Raw genomic sequence first — 16,419 nt, 5'->3', positions numbered from 1 at the left:
GAGAGAGAGAGAGAGAGATTTGGAAATTAAGTAAGTGAAAAATCTTGAAAGTTTTTTCCAAAAATATTAGTAAAATCTTAAGCCATCTGAGCAGGTAGCAGGTAACTTTTAACTTATTCTATCTGCCAGAAACATGATTTGGGTACAACTGTTCTTTTATAAACTAGTGAGTTTACTAGATCATAGTTTATCAGATAACATTCTTCATAATAAAATGTGTGTCTTTCCCTAGAATAATCCCCTATTTTTGCTTGTCCAATACATTTCAATCAGTGGGACAATATCTATACTAATAGTTTGTACTAAAAATTATAGTTCTCCCTCCTTAGCTGGGCAAACTTGAGCAAGACATTTAACCTCTCAGGTCCTCAATTTTCAGGATTAAAGAGGATTTGCTTTATGGTTAAATAATTTATGTTTAAAAGTAATAAAATTTAAATGCAGCACATGGTATGTATTAATAACTGCTCCTTTCCACCTTTTAATTCCTTTATACATTGTAATATGAAAACACCATCTATTAGTTCTGCTTACATAAGTTCTATTTTATTCTTTAAATTTCCAAGAAGATATTTTCTGAAATATATAGTACCGCATGGCTCTATGTAAGAGAATGTGAAATATTTAAAGAAAACCTGTTGTAAATCTCACAACGTTAAGAGAGAACTCAGGCATGTAATGTAGGAAGAAAAAAAAATCTCAAAATGCACTCATCTTAAAGGTTAGCTGTTGAGTATTAAAGGATGTTTCTATGCTGGCAAAAAAAAAAAAGCTCAGTGTAATACCTTCAATATGGAGCTAATAATTCCAGCTCTTACATAGAAGTGGATCTTAAAACACAGGAAAAAAACATGTTAATCTTATTTTTTTAAAGATATGTGGTCTTTTATATATTAAGTACATATAATTGCTATGAACTTTTTAAATGGAAAGGAACGTGACACATGTCAACTTGTATTCTAATGATAGGGAATTAAATCCACACATCACCCAAGGAGGGATGTGCTCCTGAAAACACAACCTTCACATGGGTCTTCCAATTTTCCCAAAATGTCTACGTAACGTAGGGGCTTTATTTTAATATCAGAAATCGAAAAACATCCATTCTGTTTAACCCTTATCATAGGCAATCTTTAAAAGCATCAGGGTTTAATTTTTTTTCCTGTGATTTTAAAGTTTCTTTCTCTTTTATCTCCATTGTTTAAATAGTGGAAAAATAGTCAAAAAATACATTTTTCATGAGGACAGAAGTCCATCTTGCATTTCATCCCAGTGTGGCTGAAAGCAGATATGATTGCACTAGAACAAGAGAAATCTACATTTAAATCTAGTGTTTTCTATCAATCCAACATGGAAGAAAGACCATTTTATACATTACTTCCAATTCAGCAAAAGAAATACTGTGGAAATGTTTAAGGTAGATCCGTGGCCGGAAAAGCTGTCTTCCTTAGGATGCTGCATCTTATGAGCAAAAAGAGTAGTATTTAAAACGTAGGTATAAGCCTGAGTGAAAAGCAAAAGCCGAGAGGGGTCTGGGAGGAAACTAGAATTCTGGGAAAGCACTAGCTTATGTTTATAAAGCCTCCTATTGCCTGGTAAAGCCGGTGTCATTTATTCTGTTAGGGCTGAAAAATGACCCTCTAAACGGACCTCAGAGCGCGGAAACCTTGCAGAGTCCTTTTCAAAGTCAGTAGGTATTTCTGGAAAACAAGTTCAACAGAGTGTAAAATATAACGCCAGACAGTTCGCACAAAGAACTTCGAAAAGTTGATAGTGGCTTCCTGCAAGCCAAGCCCTGCCTAACTGACTGACTGGCTTGTTATTTAGGCAAAATGTAAAACATATTCGGTTGCCAGAAGTAAATTATCAAAGTACGGCCCTCACTGAATGACAACACAGCATAATGTGAGCACTGAGCAAAAGTACACTTCCAGGCCAGCATTCAGGCAGATCAGTGAGCTCTGCTCTTATGATTAAGCGAGTTCCCAAGACCAGGCAGCCTTTCCACACATCCACATACTACTCAATAATGTCTGCCTGCCTGCCTCCTGGACCACCAGGTACCAAAGACACACCTGCATCAGAAAACTGAGTCACAGGTTAGATAATAAAATTAGGATGGTGAGCATGAAAGAGGAAACACAGTGGACGATTGTTGGATCCAAGGAGGTCAGGAAAATCCTCTAAGAATCCAAAACAGACCTTACCCTCCATGGCAGCCTTCATTCTTCCGGGTCCTATCCTACCAAACTCACCTCCTCTAACTGCCATTTTCTGATCTGTCATTTGCTCTAGGAGAGGACAGATGGGCTAGCATAGGATATGCCAGAATCTTAGGTCTGTTTCACCATACGCACTCCTACCGCTTCCAAAATTGACAACTCTACATTTATAATGGATTTCCTAAGCATGCAGTGATATTTCCTTAAGCAAAAAAAAAAACAAAAAACAAAAAACACAACAACAACAGTGATGGTCCCAAAGACAGGACGTGGTACCAGGGTATGTTCCTGGGAGGGAATGGCACCTACTCTGCTCTGTGCAGTGCAACCTTGAAGTCAAAGATGCATTCAACAAAGTCAGGCTTTCGAGGCACAACCCGTTTGATTCTAACCACCAAGACACTGGGAACACCTATGCTTCCAAGAAAGTTAAGGTGTCCTGAGCATTATTCATTTGAATGCCTCTCTTAGAATCAAAGCACAATCCAATCCAAAAAGAAACTACTACTCTAATAGAAAATGCTCCCCACTCAGACCACACACTAAGAAAGCATATGGGGACAGGAAGAAAAAATGTGGAAAGCTCGCTGTGCGGGACAGGGAGATTTCAAACAAGTTGCATGAACTCCAATTTCTTCACCAGCACAAGGGAACTAGAACTGCTGATGGCATTTATTTATCCCTGGCTGTGGACCCAAGGACCAGGAAAAGTAACTTATTGCATCATCTACTTTAATTGTCAATTAGAGCTTCATAAGATTCCCAGTCAGGCATTATAGGATCGGCTCCATAAGTACTTTCTAAACGGACTGCTCCAAGCAGGCTGTCTGATGTGTGTAATATGCCCACCTTTTTCATGAGGGTATTCACATTATCACCCCTATCCTTAACGCCATTCCCCTCTCTAATGCCACCTAAGACCTACTCTTTACTCATAGCCTCATTTGGACAGGTAATAAAGAGAAAAAGCATCAATTCAGATACCTTTTCCATTTACCCATCTAACCACTCATGAGTCTGTACCATGTCTCCTCTCACACCTTATTCTTGGCCACAAAGTCAAATTACACACTCAAATTACTGAAATTACACTATAACTAGTACTTTAACAAAGTGGGATCCCCCATCTCCAAATAAAAAATTGTGTAATGCATTAATTGTCCTCAGAGAACCCTTTTAATTGCCCCACCCAAAAGTGAGCCATCTTGGTAGGATCTGACTTGTAAAAAATATAAAAGCAGGCTCTAAAAAGCAAAAGATTAGAGACAAATGGATATAGGAGGCCCATGAAATAGACTTAGGAAGACATTTTATAAATGGTGCTAGATGCTGTAGAAATATATTGAGGATGCCAAATCAGGGGAGGCTTGCTGGCTTCCCTTTTTCCTCTCTGCCTGCCCAGACTAACAACATTAAACAGATAAAGGAGGCCAAGCTTTGCCATCCAAACGGTCTTTACACACTACAATGAGATGCTAGATGGTCCAGCTAATCCCAGCCATCACGACCTTTCATGTCCATGCATTCACAGCAAATAAGACAAGTGTGGTGGTCTAATTATTTGTAGAGACCCGGGGGATGAGGAGGGGAGAATGGAAGGGATTCATCCAGGTAGAAAAGAGGCAGATGTATGACTGAAGAACTGTAATCATTCTATTGAGTTGACTCAGTGGGGATGGGGAAGACAACAGCAGGTTTGAGAGAGAGAAAACAACAATATAAATTACTTTTATCCATAAGAAAAAAGGTGTGTGGGGGGAGGAGGGGAACCAGCTTTCCAACACAGACCTGGAAAAGCCCTATTTTGCGGTCCATATGGAAGCACTTTGGGCAACAATGCAAACACAACTTGAGGCAGCGCGAAATGCTAACTTGTGGCTAGGACTCCACTCACCCAAAGCGTGGATCTGCGATGGACAATTCAGTGAGCTTTCCAGGGGTGCTCCACGGTAAAGCCACGTGACAAAGCAAGCCCCAGACTGCTAGGCAGTAAAAAGCTGGATGTAACTGTTGAAAAGAAAAAAAAAAAAAGACAATAGATAAGATTCAAATGAGCACATAAAATAAAACTAAACAAAAAGAATAAAAATGCAAATATAAACCATAAATCTTCAAAATGGAGGCAAGTTGGGATGGGGGCTAACTGAGCTAAACTGCACACCTTACCCTTTAAAATTCCTTTCAGTAGAGGAATGTAAAATATGTTATAAAACATACTAATTAGTTCATTCACTTTAACTATGGCACACCGTTACCATTAAGATACAAAATTACCACGTAGTGTACCCATTTGTTATCCTTCAAATGTATTGCTGTTTATAACATAAACACTGAAATACAATACACAGATTTTAAGTTTGTTCTTCACATTTACAAACGATTTACTTCCTCTTAAAATTTACACTTTGCTCACCCATACAATTTGAACATCATTTTGCCAACTTTTAAATTCAAATACTTGCTATTGTCAACAGGATGTGGGGGTATATTATGTATCAGGGAAGTCCCACTGACCCCAACACAACTTGCTTTGGGCAAATAACCTAAGCTTTCTCCACCTAAAAATGGATATATTTACTTATTTCATAGAAATACTGTGAAAAATAAACATAAAAATCTATCAAAAGCACATAGTACAGTGCCTGACACATAGTACTTCTTCAATACATGTCAGCTGTCATTATTGTCATTGATGCCACTATCCCAATGACACATATCTGAAATGTCACCAATAGATTTTTGGCTCATCTCATGATTAATTCTTAAGGAAAATACAAACAGTCCCCCACCTCACCCCCCCCCAAAAAATGTCTAACTATTAAATGAATCTGCACTGAGGCATGTGTTATTCATTCGGTTCCCTTCTCCTCTGGACAGAAGACAGGGCAGTGAGGCAAAGGATAATTTCCTAAGTACTCAGAGGGATTGGTGTTAGGTCAAAAAGAGAAAGGTCCTACCAGAGAAGGAGTGACAAAGTTTGAAAACAAATAGCTCTGATTTCCCAGTTTTGCTCACGTCATTCTCATCTGGAGCACTACAAGTGAACCTCCACATGTAAAGACACGCCCTTCCTCAATCAGCGTTCCCAGGCAGCGTGTAAGGTCCACTGACCAGCTGGAGAGGCGCCGGTCCGGCTGACCCCATCTCCACTTCCTGTGCACGGCCACAACTAGAACACTCTTAGTCACACGCCTCACAAGGGCAAGCCATGTTTTCAGGCTGATGGTTCCATCTTCCCTGACCACTCTGAAAAGCCCGTCTTCCCTACAAAAATCCCTGGTCATGTGGAATCAATATTGGGTGTCAGTGTCTTCCAGACAGTAAGATAATGGAATCTCAATTACAGCAAACCAGAACTTGAATAGTGTGTCTGTCACTAATAACTAAAACCTCAAGGTTCCACAGATCCTCAAAACCTCAGTTTTCTTATCTGAAAAAAATGGTAGCAGGGCCAAAAACCTACCACAGAAAACTGAGTAATAAGGAAAGAAAAGGTCTCAGGCATCCAGCAAAAGTTGATCTCAATTTCTGCTTTCCTTGCTCTACTATCTTGCTTATTATGATGACTTAATAATCTGATAATAAGGGAATGAAAGATGGAGAATTGTCTTATCAAGACTCTGTGTCTTTAAAAGACAAATTGACAAGACTAAACAGAATTATAAGACCTCATGTAAATTTGCTTTGTTTTTATTTTGTTTTATTTTTTTCAAGTTTCCAACTTGGTAATCAGAGCCCAGCAAAGAAATATGGTTCTTTGATTTCCTCCTTAGAAACTCTGCAGCCTTTATCGTCGTTATATCGCACAACTTTAGCACTTAATTATATCCTACCTTGTAATAATTAGGTGTCCTTATAATCAAGTCTGTTTACGCACTTATATAATTCTGATCCTTTAATCTCTCTTGACTATTAGTTTTTAAAGCTATTGAGAGCCACAGTTTAACAATCTTATTACTAAATAAAATTTTAGCAAGAATATTTTGAAGACGATTCATCAATGGACTGAATGTTAAAATATTTTTTTTAATTAGGAATAGTACAAAGTCATCAAAGTAACCCCAAGAGTAGAAGTACCTGGGGCTTGTATGCCTCATCACCAGCTAGCTGTGCAGCCTTGGGAAGTCACTGAACTTCATCTTTGGACCTGCACATGAGCCCACACTGGAGTCAGATACTTGTCTCAGCTAGATAACAAATTTATTTTCAAAATAAGTTAAGAATTTTGTATCAAAAGAAGGCTATAATAAGAGAGCTGTGAATTTTAGGCAACAAGAAATGTTACTTGCTTTGTTATTTTCTACCACATTGACTATAAATTAAAAAGCCTGCTGCTAGAATGTAAAACAAAACAGGCATGACCAGTATATGAATACATACTATACTCAATACACTGTAATGATTAAATCACTGGGATCCATAGTTAAACATGTAATAGAAACACTTCACAGCCATGGATCTAAGAGAATTTATAATCCTCTGTGTTCCTTAGATTCTTCCTGGGTAAAATAGGGGTAATAATAATATCTAACTCATAGGGTTGTTGTAAAGATCACATAGATAATTCACTTAACACAATGACTGGTGCTTAGTAAATGTTAACTATTATTATTTTTATTAGTGAAATAGAATTACATAAAAATGCACTAATCTCTAAAGTATTAAACTCACCCCATATTATATGCATTGTGAATATCTGTCAAGCGAATAAATGCAAATTATTTTTGACCAGTGTATTTCACTCATTAAATATGCAGTAATGAACGATGCATGCTTTAAGGTAATACATTTAGTAAATGTTATCTTTTATTAAGTTTTCATCTTTATTAAGGTGTATCAGATAAAGCTTATATATTGATTGAAATTGAATACTTCATTAATTAAATTATAATTCAAGTAAACAAATCCAAACTTTGTTTTTTTCTGGAATACAAATTTCTGTCATATTTTGCACATGGGGTTTTATGTAACTACAATGAGAACTATGTGTTCTTATTTATTTTTGAATATTCTTTTATAGCATTACTGTAAAATAAAATTGTACAGTTAAATAAAAACAAAGGAAGCAAAAGTCATTCAAGAGACGTCAGCCAATAATAACCACTGCTTACATTTTGGTGAGCATCCTTCTAGCCATCTCTCTATAAATACATCCACCTTGAATAGACAGAATTGTGCATCAATAGGACAACGCCATCCATCTATTTTTATTCCAAACCCTTTTCTACAATAGAAATTGCATTTTATATTATCGATGGCAGTTAATCTGGGCCCCCTTTTGACACAAATTATTTTAACTTTTCATTTAATGTGTATAGGAAATTTGAGAAATGTAAATGTCCTATTGAAAAGTATTATAAAATGAACAATCTAAATTAATTAAATATTATTGATACCTAAGGAATAATTTAGGGATGTATAAATTTGCACCTTTTAAGTGAACTTTTCCATATAAATAAAAAAAAATTAAGCAAATACCACACTACATATTTTACACAAATGCCACAAAATGAAGTGACATAGACAAACCTATAAAAAGCCAGACAATAGGAATACAACTTACAAAATGTTGTTATATTCATTCAAGCTACCAGTTCCCCTAATGGAAATTAAGTTTATAGGCTTAAAGAAATATTAACAATTTTTCCTTTAGATATAAAGGGAATGATATTACAGTGCAAGGAATGAGAGATTAGTAAATGCAAATTAATTGACTTCTTTCTAATGAATAAAAATAAAGATTTCACAGACATAAAATATGAGCATATGAGTTTCATTCCACACAGAAGCAAATGAAACTAGTTCAAATGAATGAATTCCAGAATACTCAAGCCATTTTGCATTCTACTACTCATATAACAGTTTGTGAACTTCTGCCTCCTTCAAAAAAGGAGTATTCTAAGACCAAATGCAAGATATCTCTATTACTTAATAAGAAAATATGATATTGAGGCATTTGGACATATAATAAAATAATTTTATAATGCAGAAAATTATCTGGATATGCTAAAACCAGTCAACTACCATCATTCACTCATTTATTTGACAGATATTGAATTGATTTGTGACCATGTAGCAGATACTACTTGAAACTGTAGCTTTATGTGGTCCAATAGCGTAGCTACCTGCCACTATAGCTACTGGCTGCTGAGCACTGAATATGTGGCTGGTTTTTTATTGACATGTGCGATACATGTAAAACACACACCTAACTTCACAAAATTACTATAAAAACATAAAATGTCTCAATAATATTTTATATTGATTACATATGGAAAAAAGAATGTTTGTTATATTGAGTTGAATAAAATATATTAATGAAATTAATTTCACCAGTGTCTTTTTACTCTATTTTAATATGCCTATTTAAAAAACACTCAAATAACACATCTGACTTCCATTATACTTCTATTGGGCAGGCCTTCCCTAGATGATGATTGGCGTTCACGGAAAACAGGTCTCTGTGTTCACGTCTGCACGCTTGTGCTACAGCACTAACGCTGTTTAAGGACCCAGATCAGATGCTGAGGAAGGTGCATTCAAGTGTAAGCTGCAAGCCAACCCCTGAAAGTTTCCAGTCTGGCAATATGTATCCGAAAGACATACCACAAGTCACACAACAGCAAAGCTAGTAAATACAAATACCCTAAAAGGTCACAGTTTCATGCAAAGAAATCTCTCTAATGAAGCCATGGCGGTTCAATGTGCCTCCCTCCTTTTATCAGGAGTGAAGCAGGAGGCCCACCCACCAGCCTGTGCTCCTCACCTCCTCCGGGTGAGGCGGCGCTTGCGTTTTATCTGCTTTTAATGGTAAATGTGTACAGTGGGGCAAGACAGCAGCCTCATCACAAATGCTATTTGAAATTCACTGATATCCCCAAGCTAGTCAAGTCAGTTCTTGGGAGGAAGGAGCCAGGAGAAAAAAAAATTCAAAACACCAAGAGGTCCCAGAAGCCTCCCTAAGAAACTGAAACCCCAACAGTGGTTGTGACAAATAGATTAAAGAACTGTTGGATACACATTAGAGATTAATTAGCAGACCGAGATCTTTAGTGGCTCTGACCAACATGACAGACAATGAATAGGCCGCCAAAGTAACAAGTTATGCTTACAATAAATTCAAAATAGGAACTCTCTATTTTTATAATATGTTTGATTCCCTCCAAAATCACTTGTGGATGAAGACGTCTCCTTTTCTCGGTATACGGAATCTCTGAATTTTCACTCTTTAGAATAACATTTCAATTAATTTAAAATATCTTCTCTCACATACAGTGATTTCCACAATAATCTGTTAAAGTGTGGAACAATTTTGCTCAGAATACGTGGTTTATATCATAAAGTTGAACCAAACCAATGAAAACACAATCCTATTTTCAACATTCAAATGCAGGATCTGTTATCCAAAGCTTAAGTTTAAAGGCTTCAATAAAAGAAAAAAAAATCTATAGAATTTTTGAAAGATTCTGTGTGTAATTTGAGTTCATTGAGTGATTTTGAAAGGGTCAAACCTTATGTTGCTTAAGAGTTATCTGATACAGAAATTACTGGAGTTTTATAAAATATGCACTCTCTCCCTGCTCATATTCTAAATGAATAAATATGAGGCCAATTTTATACAGAATCACTTCAACTTGAACTAATAATTGTGCATTGCATGCCTAGAATAATGTTTGTTTCAGAGGGGCACATATAAAAAGGAATGCAAAAGAAAACATGAAATCAGTCACTAATTATAATGAATTCCTAGATAGTCAAGGCTCATTTGCTTTTGCTGAAGTATATAAAATAGTACTCTCATGGAAGCTTAGAGTGAAGTCAAACGAGTACTAGGTCATATAAAGACTATTTTTATTTGCTGAATAGTTTTAGAGATGATGTCCTATTTTTGAAGACAAATTGGAATAAGCAGAAACCTGTAGGTCTCACCAGAAACTGTGACTCCTTTGCAAATTATTTATTTCCTTTGAGGAGTGCACATGGGTCCTCTTGAGAAATTTTGAAGTTATTAAATATAAAGTAAAAACTTGCCAAAAGACTCTGCTTGGGATTTAATTTACATCGAAACATGCCGGGGGATTCTGATTTGCATCGAAAGATATAAAGAGCTTTATAAAAGTATCATCATTGCTTTTTAAATATGGATAGATGGAGAGCTAACCCATGGAAAAAGAATGCTTTGGAAATCCTAAAAAGTCTGACGTTTGTGTACAGTAGCTGTCTCTTCATACTCGATACCCCCAGCCTACTGAGTCGGTTTTGGAATAGAGTAATTATCATAGTTGACTTCTGAGTCCACTACTTAATTGTTCACCTGATGCCCCCAACTATCGCCCACAATCTCCCTCAAAGGGTTACCTAGCTGTTCCTCATATTCACTCCCTGATATGGAGGCAGTCAAACCACTTCCCTGCTCACTCATTCTTACCACCCAGGGAAGGTTTTTCAAGTGAGCAAGTGACACAACCACCTAAAACTTTACATCAACCAACAGTTGGTGAGAGCATGACCTGGAAAACAGAACCACCGCAGCACTCTACCAAAACCTACACAACAGCACAGGATGCCAGAGAGAAAAGCTTAGAGCACTCCCTCTATAAGGAATTGGGTTTCCAAGTATATATGAGCTCTGCCCAGTGCTGGTCTATGCTACATTTTGAAAGCAAAGACAGAGCAGGACATTTTTCACACACACACACACACACACACACACACACACACACACACACAAATTAATAGAATCAGCAGAGTTATCCAGTCTGTGTATAAAAACTTTTGAAGAACCTTTGAATTTGCTTTATCCATGCTCAGTTTGAAACGATCAATTTACTAAAAATCATAATTGACTCAGATCTACATTAAGAATAACCGCCCAGCAGACTTCTATTTATCAACACACAATCAGTCAGAACTATGTTTTACTTGCACTTGGCTGCAAATAATGAAATCGTATTCCTTTAAAAATAATTAGTGTTTCTTCTCTTCACACACAGGTGGGCACATGCAGACACACGCATTTTCTCCCTCACACACATACTCCTACACATCAACTCCATACAAGCCATTAGCATTCGAAGGGGCTTAGTCTATGGTGAGCATTTCAGAATAGGAGAGCAGAGAAGGAGGTAGAGGAATGTGGCTATAACACGTGTTCACAATATTATGAAAACTAAAGATTCCATATACTAAATGTCATACAGGTATAATTATACTTTTGGATTTTCTAAAAGTACAATCATTACACAGATGAAGCTGTTAGAATATTAAAATAAAAGGTTATGTTCTAAATGTCTTAAATATAAATAATGCCTATTTTAACGGTATTACTGTCAGAGCTAATGACACCAATAAAATTAAGGAGACACATTCAAAATCAATTTCAGAGCTGAAATACTCATTGTATATGGTACTAGTGAAAATAATGCCACTCTTGCAAAAGAAGAAATAAAAACGAACTGGTTATTTCCTGTGTTAGCCTCACCGACATGAACTGTACCCTTTAAAATATAAATTTTCCATCAAAAGTAAATATAACGAGACTAAACAACAAATCAGCATGATTACTGCAGATGAAAAAAAATACATATTCCCAGAAAAATCATTGTATTAAGTAGCCAACAAATGCTTTCGTCCCGTTCGTTCCCTCCCTCTAATTAATTAAAGATTGGCACAGTCTGAGAACTAAATTTATTTTCAATTAAAATAAGAAGCCCGTATGTCATGATAATTTTGTGTTACTATTTCTAATGTGCAAAACAAAGTTAGCATTGAACATAGTAATCAAAACACATCCTTGAATTTTCAATAACTGTGAGGATACTTGAAGAGTAGTTGTTCTCCTAGCAAGGTACTACCTCAATGGCTAATCCTATTAAGAGCTGAGCCTTGAACTGCAGCTAAATCCTCTGGGGGAATTTGAGGAATCAAAGGCTTACTGCACACTTAGAAGGTAGCAACTTTTGTAAAGGGCTCTATTTTCCGAGGAACAAAAGAATACCACTTGTGTACTTAAATATCATCTGCCTTTCCTTCCAAAATACTCCATTTTTAAGTAAAGATATGTGATTTAAATGTATTTAGAGTTTAGCTTTTGGCACCGCTCTCGCTTCTGAGTAGAAGTGCCATCTGCGGGCCCCATGGCTCACACATAATGATATGCTTACAAGCTGCTTCCCTTTTCTGCACAATGTACCCTTTTCACTTTAACATACATTTTCCATAAATTTTTGAATAACAAATTGGGCTGTGGAAGTTTGTTGAAATGGGACAAGGGAAATGCCTGTAGGCTAGAAAGTGGCAATTTGACCAAAGAAATTGGTGCAGTTGGAAGTATCCACTCCACTGCCCCCCTCCCCACCTCCATGTGCCTATCTGGGGCTGTGATCCTTTTGAGCTGTGATCCTTTCAAACTGCACAGGAAACGTGTCCCCTCGATATATCAGGTCTGTACATTAACTTGGGCAAAGAGCCCACATGCCTGCCATCCATTACACCTGCTGGGTGACAAACAGATGAGAGTCATCATGCAGGCTCCCAGCATTTGAACTCCTGATATCACCAGATGTCCCCCATTTACATTCAAACACAACCACGGTTATTAATGCGACTCGCCAAGCTGGCATTCAATAGGGGAAAAGTTGAATTCTAATCTAAAATCCTACTATTCAAAGCTTTCAGTAAATGAACATATACACTATGAAATGTGGGGATTGGAGTTGACACAGACAGGAAGATTTTGCACACATTTCAAAAAGGGAAGACCTTGTTTCTTTTAGTTTCTGAATTTTGACTTAAACAACAAAATGCACCTTCACTTTCTCGGCTATCTTCTTAAATACAATGAGAATAATTTGGATGGTTGGCTCCGATTCAAATACACGACTTACTAAGAGTAAATTAGTAAACTAACAATAGAAGAGTAAATAATAGAAACAAATAGAAGAGTAACATAGAGTAAATGTTAATTTCTTCCCCTCTCCCTCCTTAGTCAAATAGCACTTACAAAACCGCTTACTGATGAGTTTCAACTGAAAAACTTAAAAACTAAAATAAAAGAAAATGCATAGGTATCACTCTAGAGCCACTGAATTAGAGTCCCCAAGGGTTAGACACAGCAATTCTCTAATACATCGATGTTAATTCTTTTGAAATCTATCCCAGACCTGGAGCATGGCAACCCCTGGAAGTATATTCAGGAACTATTCATGGGGATATGACTTAACAGCTGGGCTTTTTGACTTTCTGTCCCATTTTTTCTTTTATTCTGAAAACATTTATAGTGTGTCTACCCGGTGCCTGGCACTGGATGCTTGGTACCATGGAAATTGTAAGACACAAGGTTTTATCTCTGGGGAGTCAACATGTGGCTCTAGGAACAGATATAAGGTGGCCTCACATGAGGGCAGAGAGATTCTTACGTAAGGACTAAAGAGAGTGGGCAAGCCTTCAGGTATTTTCCAGAAATTATAGTTTCCATCAATTGGACATTTGTGGAAGGTTTGGGAAGGAAGACACCACGAGGCCAACCGTAAAAGCTCTCGATATCAATGCCTGGATGAGGATCTGACTTGTTTAGGGAGAAGATGGCTGAATGTAAGCGTTAAGGAAGAAGCTGGAAAAAAACTGTAGCTTTTTTCTGCACCCTTCCTCCACTCACACGTGAATCCAGGTAGATTGTCTACCTTCTTGTAGCTTTGCCTCCCTCTGCATTGCAAATACTTCCTCTCCTGAGAGGTTGTCATTGAGCAGCGGGCTCGGACCCCCAGTCACTCTCCCACGATACCCTCTTGTACTCGCCCCATCTTACGTATTGCTACATGAAATTACTGCGTTCACGTGTTTATTCATCCCTTATCTTTCTCCCTACATCGGAGCGGAGGCATCGCCTGTCATTCACCTGTTCCAGGACCTTGAACAATACCTGGCATGAAGTGCGTATCCAATACATGTGGAATGAATAAATTAATGAGCCCAAATAGTTATACTTACTACTCCTTGATCTCTTCTATCGCCAGACATGGATTTTTTGTTTCTTCTTTTTCCCAGTGTGTCTTCCTGGATACATTGTACTAGTGAATTTTTCATTTGAAATCCAACCTGATTCTCTTTTATCATTCCTTGGGCCTATCTGCTATCTAGCCTTTATTCATCAGGGATGTTGGCACTTGGATACCGTTCAGTAGCTATCCATTTTTACGCAAACCCAATGCATCTGCAGCCCATCATCTCTCATTGTAACTTACAAAATATCCTATTGCCCCTCAGCAGGGACAGAATTCCAGACCTTATATGAACCTTACATTCCATACAAAAAAATCACACACAAAAATCCCCTCAAAGGAAGAACTGGAGAAATCTCCGTTTCAAGGTCGAGGCAACAGGGCATCAATCCAGACTATCAGTCACAGAAGAGGAGGAATTAAGCATCAAAATCACTGACTGAAGGCTTTGGGTAACACCAGCAAAATATTAAATTAGGCTGAAACTTACTAAGTACAATCAGGCCACTTTTATTTCAGTTTTCTCTCCAGCTGCTCAGAACATCCCTACCCCTGCATGGCACCTGAGCGAGCTCAGCTTCCACTGACAGCTTCATGACAAGCCCAACTTCACCTTCCATTGTCCAGTCTTCTTAGCTGTTCATTATCTTGACTGCTGGGCCTACGAGATAATGACACCCTCTGCTTCTTCCCCTGACTGTAACACATTTTTGCTCCAGGGTTCCTTTTAATTGAAACACACTGTCTGTGTTACTGTTTGGGATGCAAAAGTAAACACACTTAACACAAAAATTCAGTTTGTCTTTGCTTCACCAATAGAAGTGTGTGAAAAGTCAGCTGCCGCCAGAAGAATGATGAAATGATTCTTTTGAGACCTTAAAATTTGTGTTTTTCAGTCTTTTCTTTCACTTTCATTCCCATTTGTCACTTCTGGGGATGGGATAATTCTCTTTGTGAGAGAAAATATCAGGGCCATCCTTACCATGTCATATAAGTGTCCCAGGCCCCTTTAGGAAGCACTGAGTAATGTCTCATGAGCCCTTAAGCATAAAAACTGACTGAAAATGCTTTAGCTCTATAAAAGAGGGTCTAATAAAGTGTGCCTGTTTAACTATCTCCGCCCATTGTAAATGCGATTAAATGGGCACAGCTTGACTACAACAGAACCACCCACCTTTGGGATGAGTGGCAGCTTGGGTAGGGCCAACGTGCTGCTCTTGCCCAGCAGACGTCCTCAGAATTTGAACTCTTCGAATGACAACCACCAAATTTGTTCTGCCAACAAATACATTTTAAAAACTAAGTACATGTATAAGGGGCATTAGGGTTTATGTTCTCATTCACCGGCTGGCAACACATCGGCGCTGCACCAACATACATGAACCATACCATGTTGAGCACTGCGCACATCTTCATTTTATCCCCTTCTGTTGTTACCATCATGCCTAGATTGTCGGCACTCTCAACATTCCCATTTTACAGGGAAGAACACCGAGGCACGGAGATATTATACATACTGTCTAAGGACACGCCCAAGAGCAGGAGTTAGGGCTGATGGTCTGAGGGCCCAGGAAGCTGAGAGTTCTAGTTCCGGGCGCTGTCTAGAGCCGTGGACCAAGGGCCCAGTGGTCATGGGGGTGGGGGGGCAAGGGACTTGTGTTTCTCTCCCTTGCCCTGCCTGCCCTCATCCTCATATTTAATTAATTAAACAAACGCTTTTTTTTTTAAACTTCAGAAAAGTGAAGCTAGACCTTGAACCTGGATTTATCTGATACCAGATGCCAGGTTCTTAACCACCAGTGTGCTATCATACCTATTCTCTCATAAACTGAACTCTTTGGCGTTAAAATATAAAAGCACCCCGATGAAATCATCTAATGGCTGTCACGTGTTCTTACATCAAAATGCGTATGGATTTACATTTTGAAATTTACACTTTGAACACGTAAAATAGTCTTACAAATTATTTGAAATTCAAACTGACCTAAGATAGTAATATTTGTTAGCATTTCTTTTATTTATAAATTGTCAGATTACTTGTTGTCTTATCACTGTGGAAAACACAATTTTTTTTTCACCACCTTATATTTGGGAAAGGGGAGAGGAAGAAAGTGAATTTACTCTTTCTTCCAGGAAGATAGGAATTAACTAAGATTGATACAATGTGTGTGTGTGTGTGTGTGTGTGTGTGTGTGTGT

The 16,419-nt window shown here is 37.7% G+C and overlaps 1 protein-coding gene across 1 annotated transcript in view; it reads right to left on the bottom strand.

Annotated features, from left to right (window-relative positions):
• LOC109379368 (teneurin-2-like) overlaps positions 1–16,419 on the bottom strand; it is a 1,023,129-nt gene that overhangs the window by 921,356 nt on the left and 85,354 nt on the right. The window contains exon 2 of the mRNA XM_019635930.1: positions 4,117–4,229. The gene's annotated coding sequence lies outside the window, so the exon portion shown is untranslated. The remainder of the gene's footprint in view (positions 1–4,116; positions 4,230–16,419) is intronic.

Source organism: Hipposideros armiger, unplaced genomic scaffold, assembly GCF_001890085.2.
Source record: "Hipposideros armiger isolate ML-2016 unplaced genomic scaffold, ASM189008v1 scaffold_25, whole genome shotgun sequence".
Lineage (NCBI taxonomy): Eukaryota > Metazoa > Chordata > Mammalia > Chiroptera > Hipposideridae > Hipposideros > Hipposideros armiger.
The sequence above is the reverse complement of the archived record's forward strand: the minus strand, read 5'-3'. Positions and strand labels throughout refer to the sequence as shown.